The sequence below is a fragment of the Equus asinus genome, chromosome 22 (genome assembly GCF_041296235.1).
Source record: "Equus asinus isolate D_3611 breed Donkey chromosome 22, EquAss-T2T_v2, whole genome shotgun sequence".
In the NCBI taxonomy this organism is placed as follows: domain Eukaryota; kingdom Metazoa; phylum Chordata; class Mammalia; order Perissodactyla; family Equidae; genus Equus; species Equus asinus.
The window spans coordinates 68,581,033-68,602,758 of NC_091811.1; the positions used below are offsets into that span (position 1 = coordinate 68,581,033).

At 38.7% G+C, this 21,726-nt stretch overlaps 1 protein-coding gene across 9 annotated transcripts in view; it reads left to right on the forward strand.

The window, feature by feature from the left end:
- The window catches only part of FRS2 (fibroblast growth factor receptor substrate 2), a 119,284-nt gene that overhangs the window by 22,596 nt on the left and 74,962 nt on the right, over positions 1-21,726 (forward strand). For 3 of the 9 annotated variants that reach the window (XM_070494714.1, XM_070494717.1, XM_070494716.1), the window contains exon 2: positions 14,464-14,632. The exons of 5 other annotated variants lie outside the window; for them this stretch is intronic. The gene's annotated coding sequence lies outside the window, so the exon portion shown is untranslated. Of the gene's footprint in view, positions 1-14,463; positions 14,633-16,081; positions 16,224-21,726 lie in introns of those variants that run through there. One more of the 9 variants, XM_044755551.2, reaches the window with a different exon arrangement.

A 21,726-nucleotide genomic window follows, 5' to 3' on the forward strand; every position in this document is an offset into this window, starting at 1 on the left:
TCCGGCTAAATCATGGCATATGACCTTTTTTTCCTTTTTTTTGAGGAGGATTAGCCCTGAGCTAACATCTGCTGCCAATCCTCCTCTTTTTCTGAGGAAGACCGGCCCTGAGCTAACATCCATGCCCATCTTCCTCTACTTTATACGTGGGACGCCTACCACAGCATGGCTTGCCAAGCACTGCCATGTCCGCACCTGGGATCCGAACCAGTGAACCCTGGGCCACTGAAGCGGAACGTCTGAACTTAACTGCTGCGCCACCAGCCCAGCCCCCTATGATCTTTTTAATATATTCAGTTTGCTAGTATTTTGAGGATTTTTGCATCCATGTTCATCAGTGATATTGGCCTGTAATTCTCTTTATGTGTGTTGTCCTTGTCTGGTTTTGGTATCAGGTTAATGTTGGATGTGTAGAAGGAGTCAGGAATCTTCCCCTCCTCTTCAATTTTTTGGAAGCGTTTGAGGATAGGTATTAAGTCTTCTTTGAGTGACAGAATTCACCAGGGAAGCCGTCTGTCCTGGACACATATTTTGGGAAGTTTTTGATTACTGTTTCAATCTCATTACTGGTGATTGATCTATTCAAATTCTCTATTTCTTATTGATTCAGTTTCAGAAGGTTGTATGATTCTAAGAATTTATCCATTTCTTCTAGATGATCCAATTTGTTGGCATATAGTTTTTATAGTATTCTCTTGTAATCTTTTGTATTTCTGAGGTGTTTGTTGTAATTTCTCCTCTTTTCGTTTCTGATTTTATTCATTTGAGCCTTTCTTTTTTCTTGGTAGTTTGGTAAAGGTTTCTCAATTTTGTTTATCTTTTCAAAGAAGCAGCTCTTAGTTTCATTGATGTTTTTCCTCTTTCTCTTAGTATCTATTTGATTTATTTTTGCTCTATTTTTATTATTTCCTTCCTTCTACTGACTTTGGGTTTTGTTCTTTTTTTTTTCTAGTTCTTTTAGGTACACTGTTAGATTGTTTGAGACTTTTTTTGTTTGTGAAGGTAGGCCTGTATTGCTATAAACTTCCCTCTTAGAACTGCTTTTGCTGTATCCTATAAATTTTGGTGTGTTGTATTTTGTTTTTGATTTGTCTCCAGGTAGTTTTTGATACTTCCTTTGATTTCTTCATTGATCCAATGGTTGTTCAGTAGCATTTTGTTTAATCTCCACATATTTGGCTTTTCCAATTTTCTTCCTGTAGGTGATTTCTAGTTTCATGCCATTGTGGTCAGAAAAGGTGTTTGGTGTTATTTCAGTGTTCTTAAATGTGTTGAGACTTGTTTTGTGGCCCAGTATGTGATCTATGCTGGAGAATGTTCCATGTGCATTTGAAAAGAATGTATTCTGTGGTTTTTGGATGGCATGTTCTGTATATACCTACTAAGTCCATCTGGTCTAATGTGTTAAGGCCAGTGTTTCCTTATGAATCTTCTGTTTGGATGATCTATCCATTGGTGTAAGTGGAATGTTAAAGTCTGCTACTATTATTGTATTACTGTCTGTTTCTCCTCTTATATCTGTTAATAATTGCTTTATATATTTAGGTGCTCCTATGTTGAGTGCATGGCTGTTTACAAGTGTTATATCCTCTTGTTGGATTGTTCTCTTTATCATTATGTAGTGCCCTTCTTTGTCTCTTGTTAGTTTTGTTTTAAAGTCTGTTTTGTCTGATATAAGTATTTGTGCCCCAGCTTTCTTTTCATTGCCGTTTACATGGAGTATCTTTTTCCATCCCTTTGCTTTCATTTTGTGAGTGTTTTTGCATCTGAAGTATGTCTCTTTTATGCAGCATATGTATGAGTCTTGTTTTTTAATCCAGTCAGCCACCCTCTGTCTTTTGATTAGCACATTTAGCCCATTGATGTTTAAAGTAGCTGTTGATAAGTGTGTACTGATTGCCATTTTGTTACTCTTTTTCTAGGTGTTTTAGTAATTCTTCTCTATTCCTTTCTTCTTCTCTTGCTCTTTTTCCTTGTTGTTTGATAGCATTCTTTAGTACTATGTTTGAGTTCCTTTCTCTTAGTTTTTTGTGTATTTATTATAGGTTTCTGGTTAGGGGGATTGCCATGAAGTTCGTATATAATAGCCTATGTATATAGCAGTCTGTATTAAATTGATGGTCTCTTAAGTTTGACCTCTTGCTAAAAGCTCTACTCTTTTACTGCCCTCCTCCCACATTATGTGTTTTTGATATCATATTTATCCTCTTTTTTTGGTGTGTGTATCTGTTAACCTCTTATCTTGGAAATAGATAATTTTAGTACTTTTGTCTTTTGACCTTCATGTTAGTTTCATAGGTGGTTGATCTGCTATCTTTACTGTATATTTGCCTTTACCAGTGATTTTATTGTTTCTTGATAATTTTCTTATTCCTATTTGTGATTTTTTTTTTTTTTTTTTCTATTTAGATAAGTCCCTTTAGCATTTCTTGGAAGGCTGATTTATTGGTGATAAACTCCTTTAGTTTTTGCTTGTCTGGGAAACTATCTCTTCTTCCATTGAATGATAACCTTGCCTAGTAGAGTATTCCTGGCTGTAGGTCTTTGTCCTTTCAGTATTTTAAATATATTGTGCCACTCCCCTCTAGTCTGTAAGGTTTCTGCTGAGAAGTCAGCTGATAGCCTTAGGGGGTTTCCTTTGTATATAACTTGTTGCCTTTCTCTTAGACTTTTAGGATTCTCTCTGTCTTTGGTTCTTAACATTTTAATTATATCATGTCTTGGTGTGGGCCTCTTTGGGTTCATCTTGTGTGGTGCTCTCTATGCTTCCTATACCTGGATGTCTGTTTTCTTCCTTAGGTTAGGAAATTTTTCAGCTATTATTTCTTTGAATAGGTTCTGGCCTTCTGTGTCTCTCTCTTCTCCTTCTGGGACACCTGTATGATGGATGTTAGTGTGTTTGATATTGTCTCACAGGTCCCTTAGGCTGTTCTCATTCTTTTTAATTCTTTTTTTCTTTTTTCTGTTCAGTTTGGGTGATTTCCTGTAGTCTTTCACCCAGCCCATTGATCCGTTTTTCTGTATCATCTACTCTGCTATTGATTCCCTCTAGTGAATTTTTCATTTCCATTTTTGTAGTTTTCATTTCTGATTGGTGTTTTTTTATTTTCCAATTCCTTGTTCTCACTGTATTCATCCATTCTTCTTCCAAGATCAGTGAGCATCCTTATGACTATTAGTTTGTACTCTTTACCAGGTAGATTGTTTATCTCTGTTTTGTTTAGTTCTTTTTCTGAGGATTTTTGACCTCTTCCCTTGCTTGGAACCTATTCCTTTATCTCCTCATTTTGCTTATTTCTCTGTGTTTGTATCTATGTATTAGGTAGATCAGCTACATTCTCTGATCTTGGAGAAGTGGCCTTATGTAAGAGATGCCCTATGAGGCCCAGTAGTGTACTTCTTTCTTTTCACCAGTTCCAAATGTTCTAGGAGTGTCCCCTGTGTGAGCTCCATGTGTCCTTCTCTTGTGGCGGGGTTGCTCTTACTGCAGGTGCGTGGGAAGGCTAGGCTGTCCCCCTGGCTGGCTGGTTGTAAGCCTCAGCTGCATGAGGCTGTTATGGTCACTTTCGTCACTTTATTGGGCGGAGGAGACCCAGCACAGTTGGCTGCAAGGTCTTATAACACATTCCTGCTGCAGTTCTTCTGTTAAGTGAGTAGGCCCCCAACGTGGCTGGTTGCTAGGCTCGGGGCTTCACAATTGCTGTAGACCTCTGTGCTGCAAGGCTGTTGTCAGCTGTCTCAGGATTGCAGCTAGGTGGGGCTGACCCCAGACCTGGCCCCACACAGTTGTTTCAGGCTTTGGAAGGTGGGGCAGATTCTCTCTATGGCTCTTTGAGAAGCACAAGTCTGCAGCTGACAAGCCTCACTGCCTGCAGGCCCACACACCCCATCCACACAGTCCTGCCCCTTGCACATGCCCTGCCCCACTGAAGCAGACCCACTTGCTCTGCTGCAGAGCCCCCTCACACTCCTCCAACACAGGCCTGCCCCTCATGCACGCCCTGCCCTGCAAAGGCGTCCCACTGGCCCCACTGCAGAGGTCCCACACACTGTGCCTATGTGGTCCAACAAGTTGCTGGAGATCTTGCTGTTGGGTGGGGCCAGTCCCTAGGGCAGGCTGCCTGCCCTGGCTGAGCTGGATTAAATAGGTGCTCTAGTGCGCAGGGCAAACCCTGTGCTAACAGGCCGGGGAAGGAGCTCCAAGGGTGTCTGGTGGTGTCTGTGTGAGCACGCCTGTACTAGGTCACAATAATGGCTGCTGCCAGTGTCTCAGTCCCTGGGGAAGTGGTCCTAGCCACCTCCTTCCTCCCTGAGATGCACCCAGAGCCTGTCAAGTGAGTCTCTTTTCACCAAGGGACTGTGCACCTTTCTTTCTGATGATTTTAGGTTGCTTTCCAAAATGGGTGAATTTGTGCATGGGCTTTTTAGGGCAGGCTTTTCTTTCTCTTATGTTTGATAGCTTTTCTGGGGGTATTTTCCATTGTTGTTAATAGCCAGCAGAGCCAGATACTGTGTTGCTCATCTCGGTTGTGCTGAGTTCAAACGCTTATTGTGGCATAGTTCGCTGACTCAGATCTCTCACTCCTCCAGGGAAGGCTTTGCACCTTTAAGATTGCTCCCAGCCATGAAGCACTGTGGCTAGAGTGTGTATTTTTCCTCCCCAAAAAGCTATTTCTGCGTCTTCCACCCTGGTCAGCACTGTCCCTTATTGTGGGGGTTCTTTTTATCCAGTTTTCAGTCCTCTCTTGGGGGTAATTGTTCCAAGGTTAGTTGTAAATTTGTTGTGTCCATGGGAGGAGGTGAGTTCAGAGTCCCCTTATTCTGCCATCTTCCCAGCAATCTCTCCTACTATTTTTAAATTTCTCCAGGAGAAGAATTGTGTGTTATATATTTTTTGGTAATTCTCCACAATGCAGTGCAATCAGTGCTTTGTTGTAGTAGGTAGACACTTTGAGCTTCTTTGTCAATTTGGCCATTTAACAGATGTTTATCCAATGCTTACTTTGTTCTAGAGGCTGAAGATACAGAGTTTGGTAAAGTAGGGACTTTGCCTTAAGGCTGCTTAGACTTTAATAGGAGATTCAGAAAATAAACCAATTATAGTACCATGTTTCATTCATACTTTGAAATTGTCTTTGAGAGGGCCAGAACTCTACCTCTGATAGAGAAGATTTTTGTACTCGATCTGAGAATGGAGTACATTCTAACATTTGTAGAGTGTCTAAGGGCTTCTCTATCAGTTTATTCTCATTCAACATAATCTGTCAACAATAAATCCTTCAACATAAACATCATGATTATTTTAAACGTGAGGAAACTGTCTTAGACCAGTTGTATAATTTATTGAAGATCACTTAGCTAAGAAGTTCTAGAGCTGGGATTCTAACTAAAGTTCTTTCTTTTATATCAGGGTTTCTAAATTTAGTGCTATTGACATTTTGGTCAGGTAATTCTTTGTTGTAGGGGACTGACCTGTGCATTGTAGGATGTTTATCAGTATTCCTGACTCTATCCCGGGCCGGGAGTAGGGTGAAGGAAGGAGTCCCTTAGGGCACAAAATTTAAGGAGTCACTTTCAGCATCTTTTAAGTGCTGACCAGGCATTTAATCCTCCCAAAATCTGAGTAAGCCCTGTTGCTTCTAGGTTTTGATTCAGTATTCTCTGGTAATGATATGAGGACTGAATCCCCTAGGCATTTGGATGTTCCTTGGGAGCTGAAGAGCCGTCATGAGCAGGGGCTTCTTGCGTCTTTTGTCTCTCTCATCCCAGAATATATACTCTTGGGCAAAAGTGACTAATAAGAAGTCTTACATCTAAGTAAACACCTTTAAATGTTACACAGCTTAGAACTTTCAGGTGATAAGTTACAGAACAAAGAAACCAGTTGCTTCAAACTAATGAAAACTTAGAGCAAAAACTATACATTGAATATACGTAGCTTAATTTATTTTGTGCCTGGTGGCCTAGCACTTACCTGCTAGTATTGATTTTATACCATTAGAAATTCTATTAGTTATTTTCTCATGTCTCTGCTTCAATGTAAGTATATCGTTGTTGTGTGGATACTTCCATTAATATCTTTCAGTCACCTGGACTGTAGCTTGCATGCTGAACACAATCCAGGTTGTTTGTGTAGTTCTTTAGAATGGCGTCTTTCAAAAATGGAGTTTGTAATAAAAACCTGAGTTTTAGGAGTATTGAGAAACAGTGCTTAACAGAATTATTAATAGTATTCCAGATTTGGAATCTTAAGTAGTTTTAACTTACATTTAACTTTCTGATAAAGCATTAATATTCGATTCATGATAATAGTATTTTTTCCCCTTATTTTTATATTGATAGGATTGGGGCTAGATGATAGAAGCCCCTGAAAAGCTGGTAGAGTAGGCAACTCTTAATATTATAGGCAGTAAAGAGTCATTAAAGATGGTTGCATAGAAGAGTAATTGAATAAAGTAGCTTTTCAGAAATATTATTCTGGCACCTAGGTATATAATGTATTGGACAGTGACATTCAAAAAGGTCAGTTTAGAGGCCAGGCAGGAGGACATAATGAGAGTCTTGTCTGAACTAATATGCTTGAATAGGAATGGAGAAATGAGTCTGGATGGGAACATTTTTTGCAGTGTATTTTTGTTGATTATGAAAGTATAGAAAACGTACAAAATACAGAAAAATGTGAAGAATATGGTACCTATTCTTATTTCTACTGTTTAGGAATATAACCGCTGTTAATATTCTTGAGCCTTCCTTTTCAAGTCTGTCCCATCTTATGTCCTCTCACTCCCCCGCCCCCGCCAGTTTTGGAGAAAGAGTCCACAAGGCTACATCTCTCTTCTCACAGATTATGAAGTTTTTAAAGAAATGGCTTTCTAAAATGACACAATTTATGGTAGCAGGAAACCAACAGGTGTTTTTTAGAATGAATGAATTGGTAACTGCTAGAATTCAATGAATAGAGAGGGATGAGTCAATGATAATGCCTAGGTTATGAGATTTGTGTGAATGGTAGTGAAGGAGAATTAGGCTAGCTTTTGATGGTGAGGTTGGAAGTGGAGGTGGTGGTGATCTAGAAGAGAATGAGTTTTATTTGGAGGTGTTAAATTAGATGTGCTGGTACAATATCCTGAGTTGAAAATCGGGAGCTTAGCTGAGAATTTGGGGTCATTACAGAAGAGAGAAAATGGGGAGAAAGTATTGGGTTTAGAAAAACCCACAGTTCTGGTCAGAGCGGTATTTCTGATGCTTTTTTTTTTTTAAACAATTTTATTTTTCCTTTTTCTCCCAAAGCTCCCTGGTACATAGTTATGTATTTTTGCTTGTGGGTCCTTCTAGTTGTGGCATGTGGGATGCTGCCTCAGCATGGCTTGATGAGTAGTACCATGTCTGTGCCCAGGATTCAAACCGGGGAAACCCTGGGCTGCTGAAGCAGAGCGTGCGAGCTTAACCACTCAGCCATGGGGCCGGCCCCAACGAAACTACCAGGAGCAGGGTGACACATTATTTTTCTGAGGACCACTCTGAAATGCAGTTATTTCCTTAATATATTTCTTTAAATGACCCTTTTACTTAAACACATGTATTTTAAAGGGAAACTTTGTATTGGTACTCTAAATGGCAAACTAATGTCACTTGCTTTAAATAGTTGGCAATGGAAAAATTAAAGGAATGACAATAAAATAATGGTATTAAATTTTAGCTAGATACTGTTGCCTGCTAAATCCTCTGAGCCTGAGTGTACTTAGTTTAAATAAAAAACTAAAATGATGGGACCGGCCCAATGGCTGAGTGGTTAAGTTCGCACGCTCTGCTTTGGCGGCCCAGGGTTTCGCCAGTTCGAATCCTGGGCGCGGACATGGCACCACTCATCAGGCCATGCTGAGGCGGCGTCCCACATACCACAACTAGAAGGACCCACAACTAAAAATACACAACTATGTACCGGGGGACTTTGGAGAGAAAAAGTAAAAAAAATAAAATCTTTATAAAAAAATAAATGAATGAAATGAAAAAGCCGTAAGACTTTGTAATTTGAAAGGCTTGAGAGCTTGACAAGCCAATAGTTTCTCAGGACATGATTCATAATTATATATGTGCCACCTAAAGTGGGTGTACATTTCGTGCTTTGGAAAATAACTGCGGCATGGCCGAGGAAGAGGGATCTGCTGTGGAAATAGAGGCAGCTAGTGATCAAACCAGTGAGAACCAGAAGAGAGCATTGATGTCCTCACAGTCTTCGGGACGTAGGACTTTCAGAAAGGTATGTGTGGTGCTGTTGAAAATCCACAGAAAGGTTTGTGATTACTTGCATAGCAAGATGGGATACTGTTTATTAATATACACCGAGAAGACTCCGTTCTGGTGATTCTTATATATTTGGATTCAGGCAATTCCCATTGATCAGCGCATAGGAATTGATAAATACTTTCTTGGCATGTTAGTGAGTTTTATCTGGAATATAAATGAGTGAAGGGAAATGTGGAAAAGGCACAAGATAATGATGAGGAAAATACATTCCTGGCTCTCAAAATAACTATTAGAACATTCTTTTGGTCATGTTCTTATTCTTATGATTGAGATTTAGCAGAACTAGTTAATTCAATAAATAAAGTTTGTAGGTCTAGGCATAAACATGAATTAGGCTGCCAAATAGGGACAAATACACACACAGACAATTACTGTTTCTTTAAAGGAGAAAGTCTGCCCGCCCCTCCTCCCCCCTTTTGGATCCTGCTTTGAGGAAGTCTGATTGTAGATCTTCATAGGAATAGGGAATAATTTTGAAGAGTAGTTATTATGCAGAGTTTTTGTCTCTGAGTCATACTCCAGGGTATGAACCAGCACTGGTCACAGATCTGAATTTCTTGTTACTTTTGGTGGGTGGGTATGGAGATAAATGAATGTATTAACAGTGTACTTGTATTTTTGTTATCCTTAAATGATAATTTATTTGTCCCTGAACTCTGAACATATTTTGGAAGTTCTTTGAATTTATGGTGATAAAAATCATTTTGCTTTTCTGTGAATTACCCACAATAGGACTTTGTTGTTCTCTGTGTTATAAAATTCATTTTAAAGAATATTTAAGTAGAACATGTGCTTTTCATACTTTATTTTCAAGCTGAATTTAGGTGGTCCCAATTTAAGATTAACCTTTTCCAATTAAAAAAAGACTTGTTTAGGAATTGCAGTACTTACCAAAAAAACCCCATTAAATTGCTACATATGATGATTCAGCCTCTATCCTTCCCTCTTTTTTAAAGAATGAGACAAAATATAAACAGATGAAATACATAGTAGTGGTTGCCAGGCCACAAAACCCTGTAATGTACCTGAAGTACAGTGCTGCATTTCTTAACCACCGTTTGTAACAGTGATTCTGTGGGGCAGAAAGGCATTCCTGACTCCCACGTAACCAACCAACAAGTCGTGTTTGGAATGCACCATGTTTAAGTTGGGAACTGCTGTAGAAGTAATTGATTCTGGCAGAAAAGAGATGTGTTAAAAGAGAATTGGGTCTCTTTTGCTGTCACCTTCTCTTGAAGGTGCCTGAGTCTGTAGTCTATCTAGTAGAGGTTTAATTACTAATATCTTTTGTATTAGAGATTTAAAACTTAATTTGAGCAACATTTGATTTAGTACAACAAAGAAACTAGATGTAAATGTGATCCGCTCTGTAGAAATAAGCTCTGCTGCTCATCCGGAGATTTTTCTGGATCTGGGTTTCTTTGAACATAATTAGGATTCTTTAACTCTGGCCCTGCAGGGTGTGGGGTAGTTCTGTGGAAAGAAGCGAGGACTTGAATTGGCTCCATCAACTGAAAGTAAATTCCTCATCTTAATCAGTTTTAGGTTGTGATTTCTTCTCTATCATATTGTTTACTAAAATGCCATTCTGTTATTGTCGACATGCTTACCATGCTACAAGTGTTCTCTAATGCGTTGTGGCATCAGTGTCAGCATCTCTAAAAGCATGTATGGAACAACTGTGGATGGAGAAACATACATACAGGTTTCCCTTGCTATCTGAAAGTAGGGCATTCCTATGAAACTTCCAGAAGCTGAAATGGTGTAAAGCGAAGAAGCAATTACCATTAATTTGTATGGGAAAAATTTTTGAGTGGTCCCAGACCCAAAAAATAACCTCCCCAAATAAATTGAAATGAAGTGCAGGTGCTCACAGACAGAGTTGAAAGCTGTGGCGGCTGGATGCTGAGATGCTGCGGTCAGCCCCTGGGAAGGAGCTTGAGGGCGCGCACTCTGCTCTGGGTGTGCTCTACCTCCAGAATGGCTCTCTCACTGCAGAAAAATGCTGTACACTCTTTTCACTTTTCACATAAAAGCAAAAGGCCTCTTTGGATTTCTCTCAGTTAGTTAAAACAGGTACATACTAATGTAGGTCTTTTTGTAAAAGCAAAGTGGTATAAAGCGCACTTTCAGATAGCAGGATAACCTGTATCTGTTTTGTATTAAAGGAAAATTATTTGTTAGGATGGGCTTGTTGCATGCAGCATGTCCAACTGATAATGTAGTTATTTCAGTTCCCTATTCTAAGAGACCTCATATGTGGAATAATTTACTGTGATGGTTGGTTGTTCAGGAAATATTTATTGCATGCCTCTGTGCCTGGCATTTTTTAAGGTACTGAGTATTCAGCAGAGAATTAGAGACATATCCCTGTTCCTTGGAGCTTCCTTTCCAGTGGGTGAAACAGACAGCAAACAAATTAATACATACAGTCTGGTAATGATAAATGTGAAGGAATGAAAGCAGGGCAGTTTCCAAGCATGTTCCCCATTATGGTGACCCTTCTTTAGTTTTCAGGGCAAATTTACATTCTGTGTCAGGTCTTCCTGCTGTGGTATTGCTGTTGCTAACAGGAAACCTACTGCTGCATAGCAGCCCCCATCCTTTGTCTCCAAGGAGTCCCTATCTCTGTGTAACAAATTACCATAAACTCAGTGGCTTAAAACAGCGCCCACTGATTAGCTCACAGTTCTCTGTGTCAGAAGTCTGGGCAGTGTGGCTGGGTTCTCTGCTCAGGATATCAGAAGGCAGAAATCAAGGTGTCACATGGATGGGGTTCTTGTCTGGAGGCTCTTCTGGAGCTCCAGTTGTTGGCAGGACTCAGTTCTTAGCTGAGATCTTGTTTCCTTGCTGGCTGTCAACTAGGAGCGACTCTCAGCTCATAGATAGTGCCTGTATTCTTTGCCACATGGCTTCATCTTTAAAGCCAGCTATGGAGAATATCCCTGGTGTCCAGTCTCTCTCACCCTCCAGTGTCCCTTGACTTCTTGTCTCTTATTTCTAGCCCTAGACTTAAAGGGTTTATGTGGTTAGTTCACCCCTACCTGGATGATCTCCCTTTCTCAAAGTCAGCTTTCTTAGAGTTAACCTAATCGTGGGAGTGAAATCCCATCATATTCAGAGTGCCAGTGATTCTGCAGGGTGTGTACATCAGGAAGCAAAGATCTTGGATTTTACGATTCTGCCTACCACAGACAGTCCTCACTGCACGGCTGTTGCTGTGTTGCAGTTGCCTCTCGTGTGTGAAGAGGAGCATCAGCAGTCGTCCCTAGGACGTTCATGTCTGGCCAAAGATCATGGGCTTTTGCGGTGATGGGAATGGACTTCTCTTTGGGCTGCTAAGAGGAGTTTGGGCAGAAGTTGTTAGTAGGAAGTGGTCGAAGTGGTGGAGCAGCATCTCTCCATCCATTTTCCTCCCCAGTGCTCAGAGTGACATGGGAATGGTGGCTCAGGGGAGAAAGCAGAGTGGAATGGGAGGTTCTTGGTCCTCCTTCACCCCTGGGGCTCAGAGGTTAGCTGTTTTATAGAAATGAGAACGCCAAGGGCTTTTTTCCCCCAAAGGAAAATTAGTATTAGTTAATTGTTTTTACAAGATTTTTTAAATACAGAACTTTTAAGGGAATTTAAAGCATAGATCTGGGAGATTGGAGTGAGAGTTTATTTAGGAAGACTAATGAAACAAAGTGTAACTTAGAGAGGAAAATAACCTAAGTCTACTGTATTAGCAATTGCACCCCATTATAAGATATATATTTTTTCAGATAGGAAGATTCTTATAATGTAATAATGTCCTTTTTGTTTAAAATGCATATTATCATAACCCTGAAAACACACATTTAACTTTCCTTCACCCTCAAAGTAGAAACACAGAGCCTGGTGGGAGTAAATGGACTATAGTTCCAATTCCACACTTCTTAAGTTGCTCCCAATTGTGCATCTGGGTGTAGGAATCTTCTAATTCGAAGCATGTTTCCACTTGCCTTTCGTAAAGAGTACTGGATATCACATGGTACCTATCGTTACCAGTGAGGACACAGAAGCAAAGGAAGCATCAACCTTCTTTTGTAGTAGACGGTTTTTGGCTTATTTATTGGAGTATGTTTCTGGGGGAATATTTCTGTGCTTTTTCAGTGGTGGGAAAGTAGGATTCACTGTGTAGCTAACCTTGGAAAACTAATTCCATAAAATGAAGGATATACATAATATGAATTAATCTCTTTAGTGGTAGGGTTTAGTGATAAATAAGTACTAAGACTGTATTCTCGTATTAGGGAAAATGCAAATCCGTTGTATCGATGAACAATGTATTCCATAAGTTTTGATTTCTATTTTAAAATACACAGGTGGTCTTAGTTACATATGAACAAGAATGCCACTTGAAGGACTTGTAGTGGAGCACAAAAGTTCGATTAGATGTGCAGCTACGTTTCTACCAATAACTCGACATTTTGAGGATAGGTAGCATCCCATTTCCAATTTGAGATTAGGTACAAAAATATCCTAGGGTTGAGGATAGGCATAGTAAATTGCATCAAGAAAAACCTGTCCTGTGTATATGGTGGAGGATGTCTTCATCGAGAGTGGGTGGAAAAATGTGGTATAAGCTCTTTAGCATAGTAGATGGAACCTCATATTTTATGATGATTACTCTGTATGATTAATTTTCAATACAAATTCCAAAAACGTTTTTGCACGTGAGTTCCTTGTCTTTTTTTTTCTGTTTTCCTCTTTGGTTAATTAGAATCCCCCTCCTTCTCCTGTTCCTGGAGTGTTTCATTAATTTTTATTCTCTTGTTTTTATCTTCATATTTTCTTTAATTAATGTTTTTATACTACTATAACCTAAAATTTTCTCTTAGGGCTTTTAAAAATTATGAGACAGTAAAGTTGTCTTCAGATGTCTTTTACTTTCACCCTCACACTGTTTGAGTTGGCTTTTAGGGCATGCTTATTTTGCATGAATTTCTCCTTGTGGAGAAGAGTCACTTCTAGCATTAACACTTCTGGGAATTGTTTCAAAATTTAGTTTATTGTCTTAATAAGACTTCCAGAAGTCTGGATTTGGTCCTATATTCCCAAAGAATATATTTGATGTTGTAGTTTTAATTGGGTTCTATAAATTTTGGTTTGATCCCAGATCCCTCATAAAATTATAATTAACTTTTAGTCTTCTTTCTAGTGTATCCAATATTTTAGAATGGAACTGCAAATACAGTTATGCTGAGAAATTTGGGAAATACTGATAGGTACTCTTTAGGGGAAATTATTTTAATAAGATGTTATTATTATTAATAACTATTAAATATGTTTAAGGCGACTTTAATAAATGTTAATGCTGTATTCAGCTATTGGATAAAACTTTGTGGTGGCAGCAATAAAAAATTGGATGACTTACCTTTTGGTAAGTATGGAAATTTGTATAGACTTTTACAGTTATCAGTGAAGTATAACCCAGTTAAATGATGTCTAACTCTGTCCATTAGGGTGTATTTTGTTGGTTGAATATTTAACTAGTCTGATGTATGATCATTGAAACAGACTAATAATTTAATACATAGTAGTCCGTGTTTTGTCTGTGTGTGCACATCTGCATGAGCTGATAACATTTTCAGAAAATTAAAAATAATAAGTTCCTGAATGGCTAATGAAGTACTTTAGTGAGTGTTACCATTCATTATTGAGTTTATGAATATGATTGATAAAAGTTTAAATGTTAGTCTGAGACGGATATAATTAGGAAGATGCGCGCTAAAATTCACATAACACATCCAAAGGTAAGTAGACATTATGTTCCATCCACAACTACATGGCTGCTTAGTGGTGTGAGTAAGAACATGGATTTTGGAGTCAGGTTACCTGAGTTTGAATCCTGGCTCTACCGCTTGCTTAGCTGTGTGACTTGGGTAGGTGATTTAATCTCTGTGCCTCAGTTTCTCCATCTAAAAAATGGGGATAGTATGGTCCCTATGTCATAAGGTTGTTATGAAGATTAAATAAATTATAAAGTGCTTAGAACTGTTACTGGCACACATAGTAAGCACTATACAAATGTTAGTTAAATAAATATGACTTTAAATTACTGTTTATAGAACAATTCATGGGTTGTTTTGGTCATTTACCGGAATCACAGGAGCCTCCAACCTCTCTGTGTTGCAGGCTTCTTCAAATGTTTACCAGTTCCGTAGACTTACTGCCACTACCATCAGCTGCCCCACCTCTGTTTCTGTTTCTGCTACAACTGCTGCTTCCGGTTCATCACCACCGTCATTACCAGAGACTGCCAAATAAGTTGGTTTCCTAGAGATGTCTTTGGAGGCTGAAAACGGCAAGTTGAAATGCTAGATGAAGGGGGTCGCTCAACTAGGAATAGTATAGTGTCAGAGCTGGGATGAGGACTCTGGTCCTCCACTCCAAGTGCACTGCTTTTTGTCCTCTGCCACAGCTATGTTAGAAGGCTGAAGTTTGTCTCTGGCTCTTTTGTGCCTCCATTCGAAACTCCTTTTCCCTGCTTCTTCCAGTCACACGTAAACACATGTAAAAATATTGGAAGGAAACTTAGTTACCCCCTTCAGTATGCTAAGTAAATGGGACCAGTTAATTCAGTACTGGATCTGTATGGAAGGGGAAGCAAGCACCTGCCTGCTGCTCAGGGGTGTTTTGGGTGGGGTGTAGTGGGAGGACATGAGAATCTTCAGTCTTTGGATGTGGGGAAACAAGAGACGAAGTGAGACAGTCTAAGGGATCCTGGCTCCCAGGTGCTGGACCAATGGGTGTTTGTCAGTGTGCGATGAATATTAATCTCGTTTGGGGTATGCTAGTAAACATGGATACCATTTGTAGATGTGAAAAAGTTAATAAGATCTTAATAATTTAGAGAAGGGAAAAATTTAGGTGTAAAAATAATATTAATTATGATTCTGAGAAAATTTGTAGTAAGTTTGTGACTAATAACCGTATGGCTTAACTGGTACATTTCATGAATGTGACTATTTTATAATGTTTCATTTACATGTATTAAGCATCTTTCTTTGATTTTCAGTCCCTGTTTATGTGGCTATCATCTTTACAACCAAAATAATTTAGATAAAACATTGAAAAAATTCGGTATGTGAATACCTTGGAACTACGACTTCAGCTCTGGAGTTTGCTGCTCGGCATCAGCCCCTCTTCTCTGATCATTGGAAAGGCCTTGTTGGCTAGAGGACGCGCTGCAGTAGTAACGTGTCTCGGTTCACTGGAAAGGCCATGGTTATGGTCATAAAAGTTTTGTGGTGTTAAGTGAGACCCATTTGGCTGTTGTGTATTACAGCATGCTTACTCAAAAATGGGCGTTTTTTTTTTCTTTTAAAATATAGTGGCTATAGATAGCATCCTAATATTTTTGGTTGTTATAGGAGAGAGAGGTTGATAATGAAGTAAGTCCAGTGTAAAATACTTAATGCATGAAGTAGTGTGTAGTATAATGGATAGATTATAGGACTGGGAATCAGGAAATCTCAGCTGTCCTTACAAAGGTTTATTGCTAAACAAAACTTTTTTGTCAGTCTCATTGCAGAAGTGGGTTTAAAATGCTCTTATTCTCCTTCAGAAATGGAATGAGGCTAATCAAAATAATGTGAACATTTATTGATATGTAAGATACGTAGTTGTTGGTTAAATTCTTTTTCTTCGTTTGTGGATAATTTCCCCTCTGTTTACTACTTCATTTATTTTCCCTTTTCTGAGTCAGTTCTCTTTCACATTACTTACCTTTTTTGTTTTTCATCTATTTGCCCCCAGTATTTCATTATGAAAAACTTGAAGTATACAGCAGAAGCTAGAGAGAGAGAGAGAGGCATTCATCTTCTCCCTTATTTCCTTAAATGCCTTTCTACTTCGTTGAGACCCTCTACTTCTTTGAGACTTCCTCTTTCAAGGTGACTATTATCTTCCTCTTCTCTAAATTGATAGTTATCCTTTATATTTTGTAGTTTCACTGCTTTATATTGTTCATGAGTTGTTTTCACGTCTTAGTTTTAGCAACCCTGCCGTGCACACTTTTTGCCTCTTCTGCTGAATCTCAGACTTGAGCGTAGGAGTCTTGTCTCAGATGCATGTCTCCCTCTCCTGTTCCTTGACATGTGGTGCTCAGTGATAAAGACTTGAGAGTTTCTTCCGTTGCTCTATCTCTGTTTCTCTTTTGATTACATGGCTGTGCAATGGAAATAATATAACGTGATTTTAAGGCTCTGAAGCCTTTGTATAGTTGTTTATTTGTAAGTTTGTATGTAGTCAATACGTAAAATGGAGAAACTGTATGTTGTAGATTACCACAGTCCATTAGTACTGCTGGAAAAGCAGATCACATCTTACAGTTTTTAGTCTTTGTATGAAAGGAAATTCATTAATTAAAAAAAAAATCAATAGATTCTGATGTAGTTGCTCATGATTTTAATCTTTTGCTTTGACGCATTTTTCTTTTTCTGGAATGAAGTTCTGGGTTTTGACTGTGTAGAAGAAATATGTTAATTAGATTATATTTGGTTGGTGAATTTGTGCCCACAAGAATGTGACTTTTAAAAAGTTGCAAGTAGCTACAGTTCTTGCAGATAAGATTGTTTCCTGTTTTCTTTTGCATATTTAGTACTTTGTATGTTTTTCCATGAGGTAGCCCTTCAGTTTGTCCATTTGTATCATTTGACATTCAGACTTAAATCTAAGTTCAACTGTACCATCACTGGTGTTTGCAAATGCTAGCCGTTCAAAGACCCAAGATACAATATACACTTTTATATAAATACATCTTCATAGAGGGAAAGGAATAAATAAAATACTGTGTTTATGGAATGGTCTTAAACAGTTGGGTTTTACAATTGCTGTGTACCCAAAGTATTTCTCCAGAGAATTGCATGCTATATCAGCTCATGGATTGTGCTCTAAGAAAGGTATTTAATACTGTTGACCTCAATACTACTGAAAATTCTAAGAATTAACAGAAATCAGCATAATTTGAAAAAAGATACATACTCAATTTAGGCAATTTTCGATCTTTTTAATATCATGACAAAATCTGCTTTATCTTTTTAAATTAATTTTTTATTTTAATATTTAAGTGATATTTGTATATATGTAGTTTTAAAAGTTGAATAATATTTCAAGGCTTATAAAAAATGGCAGTTCCCCATCTCTCCCCTTTTCACCTCTAATTCCCAATCTTTAGAAGCAATCAATTTCAATTCTTTCAGCTATTTGTTCTGATATTTGCCTTTGTTTTTCTGACTCAGTTCTGCTCTGTGTTGCATTTTCATTTTAAAGATTTTTTTATTTTTTTCCTTTTTCTCCCCAAATCCCCCCAGTACATAGTTGTATATTCTTTGTTGTGGGTTCTTCTAGCTGTGGCATGTGGGATGCCGCCTCAGCGTGGTTTGATGAGCAGTGCCGTGTCCGCACCCAGGATTTGAACCAACGAAACACTGGGCCCGCCTGCAGCGGAGCGCACGAACTTAACCACTCGGCCATGGGGCCAGCCCTATGCATTTTCATTTTAGACAGTAGCTACTGACTTCCTTCTAAGAAAAATGAGGATTAGTCATCTTAATCTCTCTATGGCCTGCTGACATTTACATCTACTTCCCTTTCTCTCCTCCTCCTTTTATAGGATATCAGATGTTTTAGGTAAATTCTTTATTTAGTATTTAAATTATTATGACCATGCAAATATTTGTCACAGCTGTCACAAAATTCATTATGATTGGGGCTGGCCCGATGGTGCAACAGTTAAGTACCCTTCAGTGGCCCAGGGTTCACAGGTTCGGATCCCGGGTGCGGACATGGCACTGCTTGGCAAGCTATGCTGTGGTAGGCGTGCCACATATAAAGTAGAGGAAGATGGGCATGGATGTTAGCTCAGGGCCAGTCTTCCTCAGTGAAAAAGAGGAGGAATGGCAGCAGTTAGCTCAGGGCTAATCTTCCTAAAAAAAAAAAAAAATCATTATGATTGTATTTTCTTTCTTGTGCAACTGTTTTCCCACATAATTATCCAAGTTTTAAATTTTATATACTTCGTGCCTATTATTAATTCATTTGCAGTTGTTTGACAAACCTGAAGCACCTTTCACTCAGGGTGGACCCATCAGGTCTCCTCTCCGTTCCATTTTCTGTTGGACACAGCTGTCTGCGTCCTGTTCAGAATGCAGACTCTCAGAATTCTCTCTGGTTTTCAGTAAGGCATTTTGTCTTGCTTTCAGGTGTGACTTGTGTTCCTAAGATCAGGGTCTCTGGTCCACCTCTCCAGAGATGCATCTCTAGACTTTCATCAGGGATGGGGAGAAGCTTGGTTTTTGGGGTAGGGCCACTTAAATGAACTTTCCCTCAGTCATCTCGTTTGCAGCCTCACCCTGTGCTTTTGTCTTCATCATGCTTCCACTACCTGAATCTCTCCAGCATGAGTCCCCTTATTTCTTTTTTTTGTTGTGGTAATGTGGTAAAAGAAACATAACATAAAATTTAACATTGTAACTATTTTAAAGTGTCACAATTCAAGTGCATTGAGTATATTCACATTGTTGTGTAACTGTCACCTCTATCCATCAATCTACGGAACTTTTACGTTATCCTAAACTGACACTGTGTACCTGTTAAACAATAACTGCCTCTTTCTTCCTCCTCCCCAGCCCCTAGCCCCCATTATTCTACTTTCTTTCTTGATCAGTTTCCTTCTTGATGGCTTCTTCCTTTCAGGTTTGGGTTTCAGCTTTCTTGGTCTTGTTAGGTTATTTACTACTTTTTTCCCATTTCTAGCTTCCAAAATATTGATGGCATCCCTCATTTGCTATTGTCTCTTTCCCGATTCTCTTTATCTTTATGAGTTTTATACTTCTAAAAACTCCCTTAACTTTTTAAGGTGAGGTTTCAGGAAGGAGTCACAGTCAGTCATGCCTAACTGAAGGTCTGTTTTCTCCCTAAATTCCTTATTATTATTTTTTAAGTTTAGAGTTTTTTGAAATTAGGAATTTAAATACAGGTATTCCAGACAAATAAAGGCAGTTTTATAGCTATATTGGCTATAAAGTTAAGCTTGATAGATGGGCTCCTTCCTTATCACGGTTCCCATTGTCTTAGCAGGGTTTGATTCTTCAGACCTAGTGCGACCCCTCGGTCCCTTCTTCTCCCCCTCCAGCAAACCTAAGATGGGGCCACTGTGCTAAGACATGTTCTGTGCCACTGTTCTCATAGTAGTGAGAACCTGGCCTTTGTGTGTGGGTGATTTTGGGAGACAGATTGTTATCTAGAAATTTCTGTGAAAGTTTGTTACTGAAGGTGCAGTTCAGGCATTTCCTCCTCAGTGCAGCTTCTGAGTGCCCTCGGCAGAGTTAATTACTCCTTCTGTGCCATTACACCTGTGAATAATTCTGTTTTATTCTAACTATGTTGGATCTCTCTGTCTACACTAGATGTCTACATTGTACAATCTGTCTCCATCTTTCTTAGACCTAGTGTTTCTCAAGGTTTGGAGAACACTCCCACATTCTGATACAGTTTTGGTCCACAGTAGATAATAGATAATTATTTACTAAATGAGTGAATATCCACCTGAATTGATTGAATTCCCTATTTTCTGGCAAGTATGCTGTCGTTATTCCCTTCATCACCAGTGTCCACTGAAAGCTGTGCCAGAAACTTCACTGCTTTTTGCTTGTTACTAGGACTTTGTTGTGTGTAGTGATCAGAGGTGTGAGCAGAATGCCTGGATTCAGAGAAACAAGCGCCTTTCTTACTCTCTCTGTGCTTTAGTTTTAGTGACTTGTGTTCCTAAAATAGAGCTTATAATAATAATACGTAGTGTGCAGTAGTGTGAGGGCAGTGCCTGGAACATCGTTTTGCAGTGAATCTCCTTTTCATCTTTATGGGGACATTGCTATAATGTCATTAGAACGAGATGATAATAGGTGGTGATTTCTGGTAGGAAATCAAAATAAAATGACAGATCTAGGTACTATGAAAATATTTAACTCTTTGAATTTTGTATATAGGCATGTTCTGAAGTGATCACCGTGGACAATAACAGATTATGGCATTTAGATACTAACTTAAAATGGGAGAAATAATGTCTTCAGTGTGTTATATACCTACTAAAATACTATATTCTTTAAATATACAGTGAGGTATCCAAACTCTTTTAAACATATGGAAATATATTTGAATGACAGTACCAATATTCATGCTCTTCTCTCCCTGAGAAGAGTTTGATATAGCCCATTAATGAATTTGATATTTGGCCTGATTCTTGTCTTCTGATTTGGGAGCCTGATTTTATTTAATTCTCCCTTCAGAGACTGTGTGCTAAGGAAGGAGAAATCTTCTCCATTTAGCAGTTGTTGTGCCCTTGCACATGTTCCTCGGCGTTCTGGATGCAAGGGAGATTTAGCCATAGTTGTTTTTCTCAAGAAACCATCATCTCTTCATCATTTCAATCGTATTAAAATCAGATGTTCTGGCAGAATTTATTCACACTCTTTGACCCTGAATTCTATTTATAGTACTTTATAAATGGAATAAAAATGTGTGCAGAGATTTATATACAAGGTGTTCATTAAAATATTAATTATAAAAGCAATAAAAAAGGTATGAATTTTGTTACATCCATTATGTTTTCCAGACTTTCTGTTAGAAACATGCTATTCCTTAAATAATTAAAATGTTATTTAAAAAATTCTGCTTTGGTGGATTTGCATGAGAAGTTAGATAGAGGGTTAGGTCAGTTGTTAAATTCCATGATTCAGTAAAAGGAGTGGTAAAGTGTTCAGGGCTGTGTTGGAGCCTCAGTTCCACCGTTTATTGTATGTATGACTCTGGCAAGTTGGTTGTTTAAAATTCTAAACCTGTTTTTTCCTATCTATAAAATGGGCATAATATTAGTATTTAAGAAGTCTGTTGTGATGATTAAATGAAACAGTATATGTAACCTAAAAAATAAACTAAGAAATAGCTCAGTAAATATTTGCGGCTCTTATTGGTCCTGTTTTCCTTATATTCATTCCCTCCTTAATGGCTTTTCTCTGCAGCCTCGCTCCAGTCAGTCTAAACTGGGAATGGCAGTGTTTGGTGTGGTCTCACAACTTCCATTGCCTTCTAACGAGCTGTCGAGAGGGTTCGAGAGGGTTCCGAGGCCTTTGCCCAGCTCCACAGGCTGTCTCCTCTTCCCTACGTCGGCTGGCCGGCCTTGAAGGAGGGGAGTAACAGCACCTGTGCCGGCTTAGCCATATCTTGCTGGAAGCCTTCTTGATCTCTCTATGCACATCTTCGCTCCTTGTCCTCTTTTGGGTTTCATGTCCTTTTTGTTCTTGCACCTTATTTTGATAGGAGTCTTTTAGCTCTTTTTTTTTTTGTTTTTTTTTTTTTGTTTTTACAATGTGTTGTTTCATAGCATATGTTAGTAGG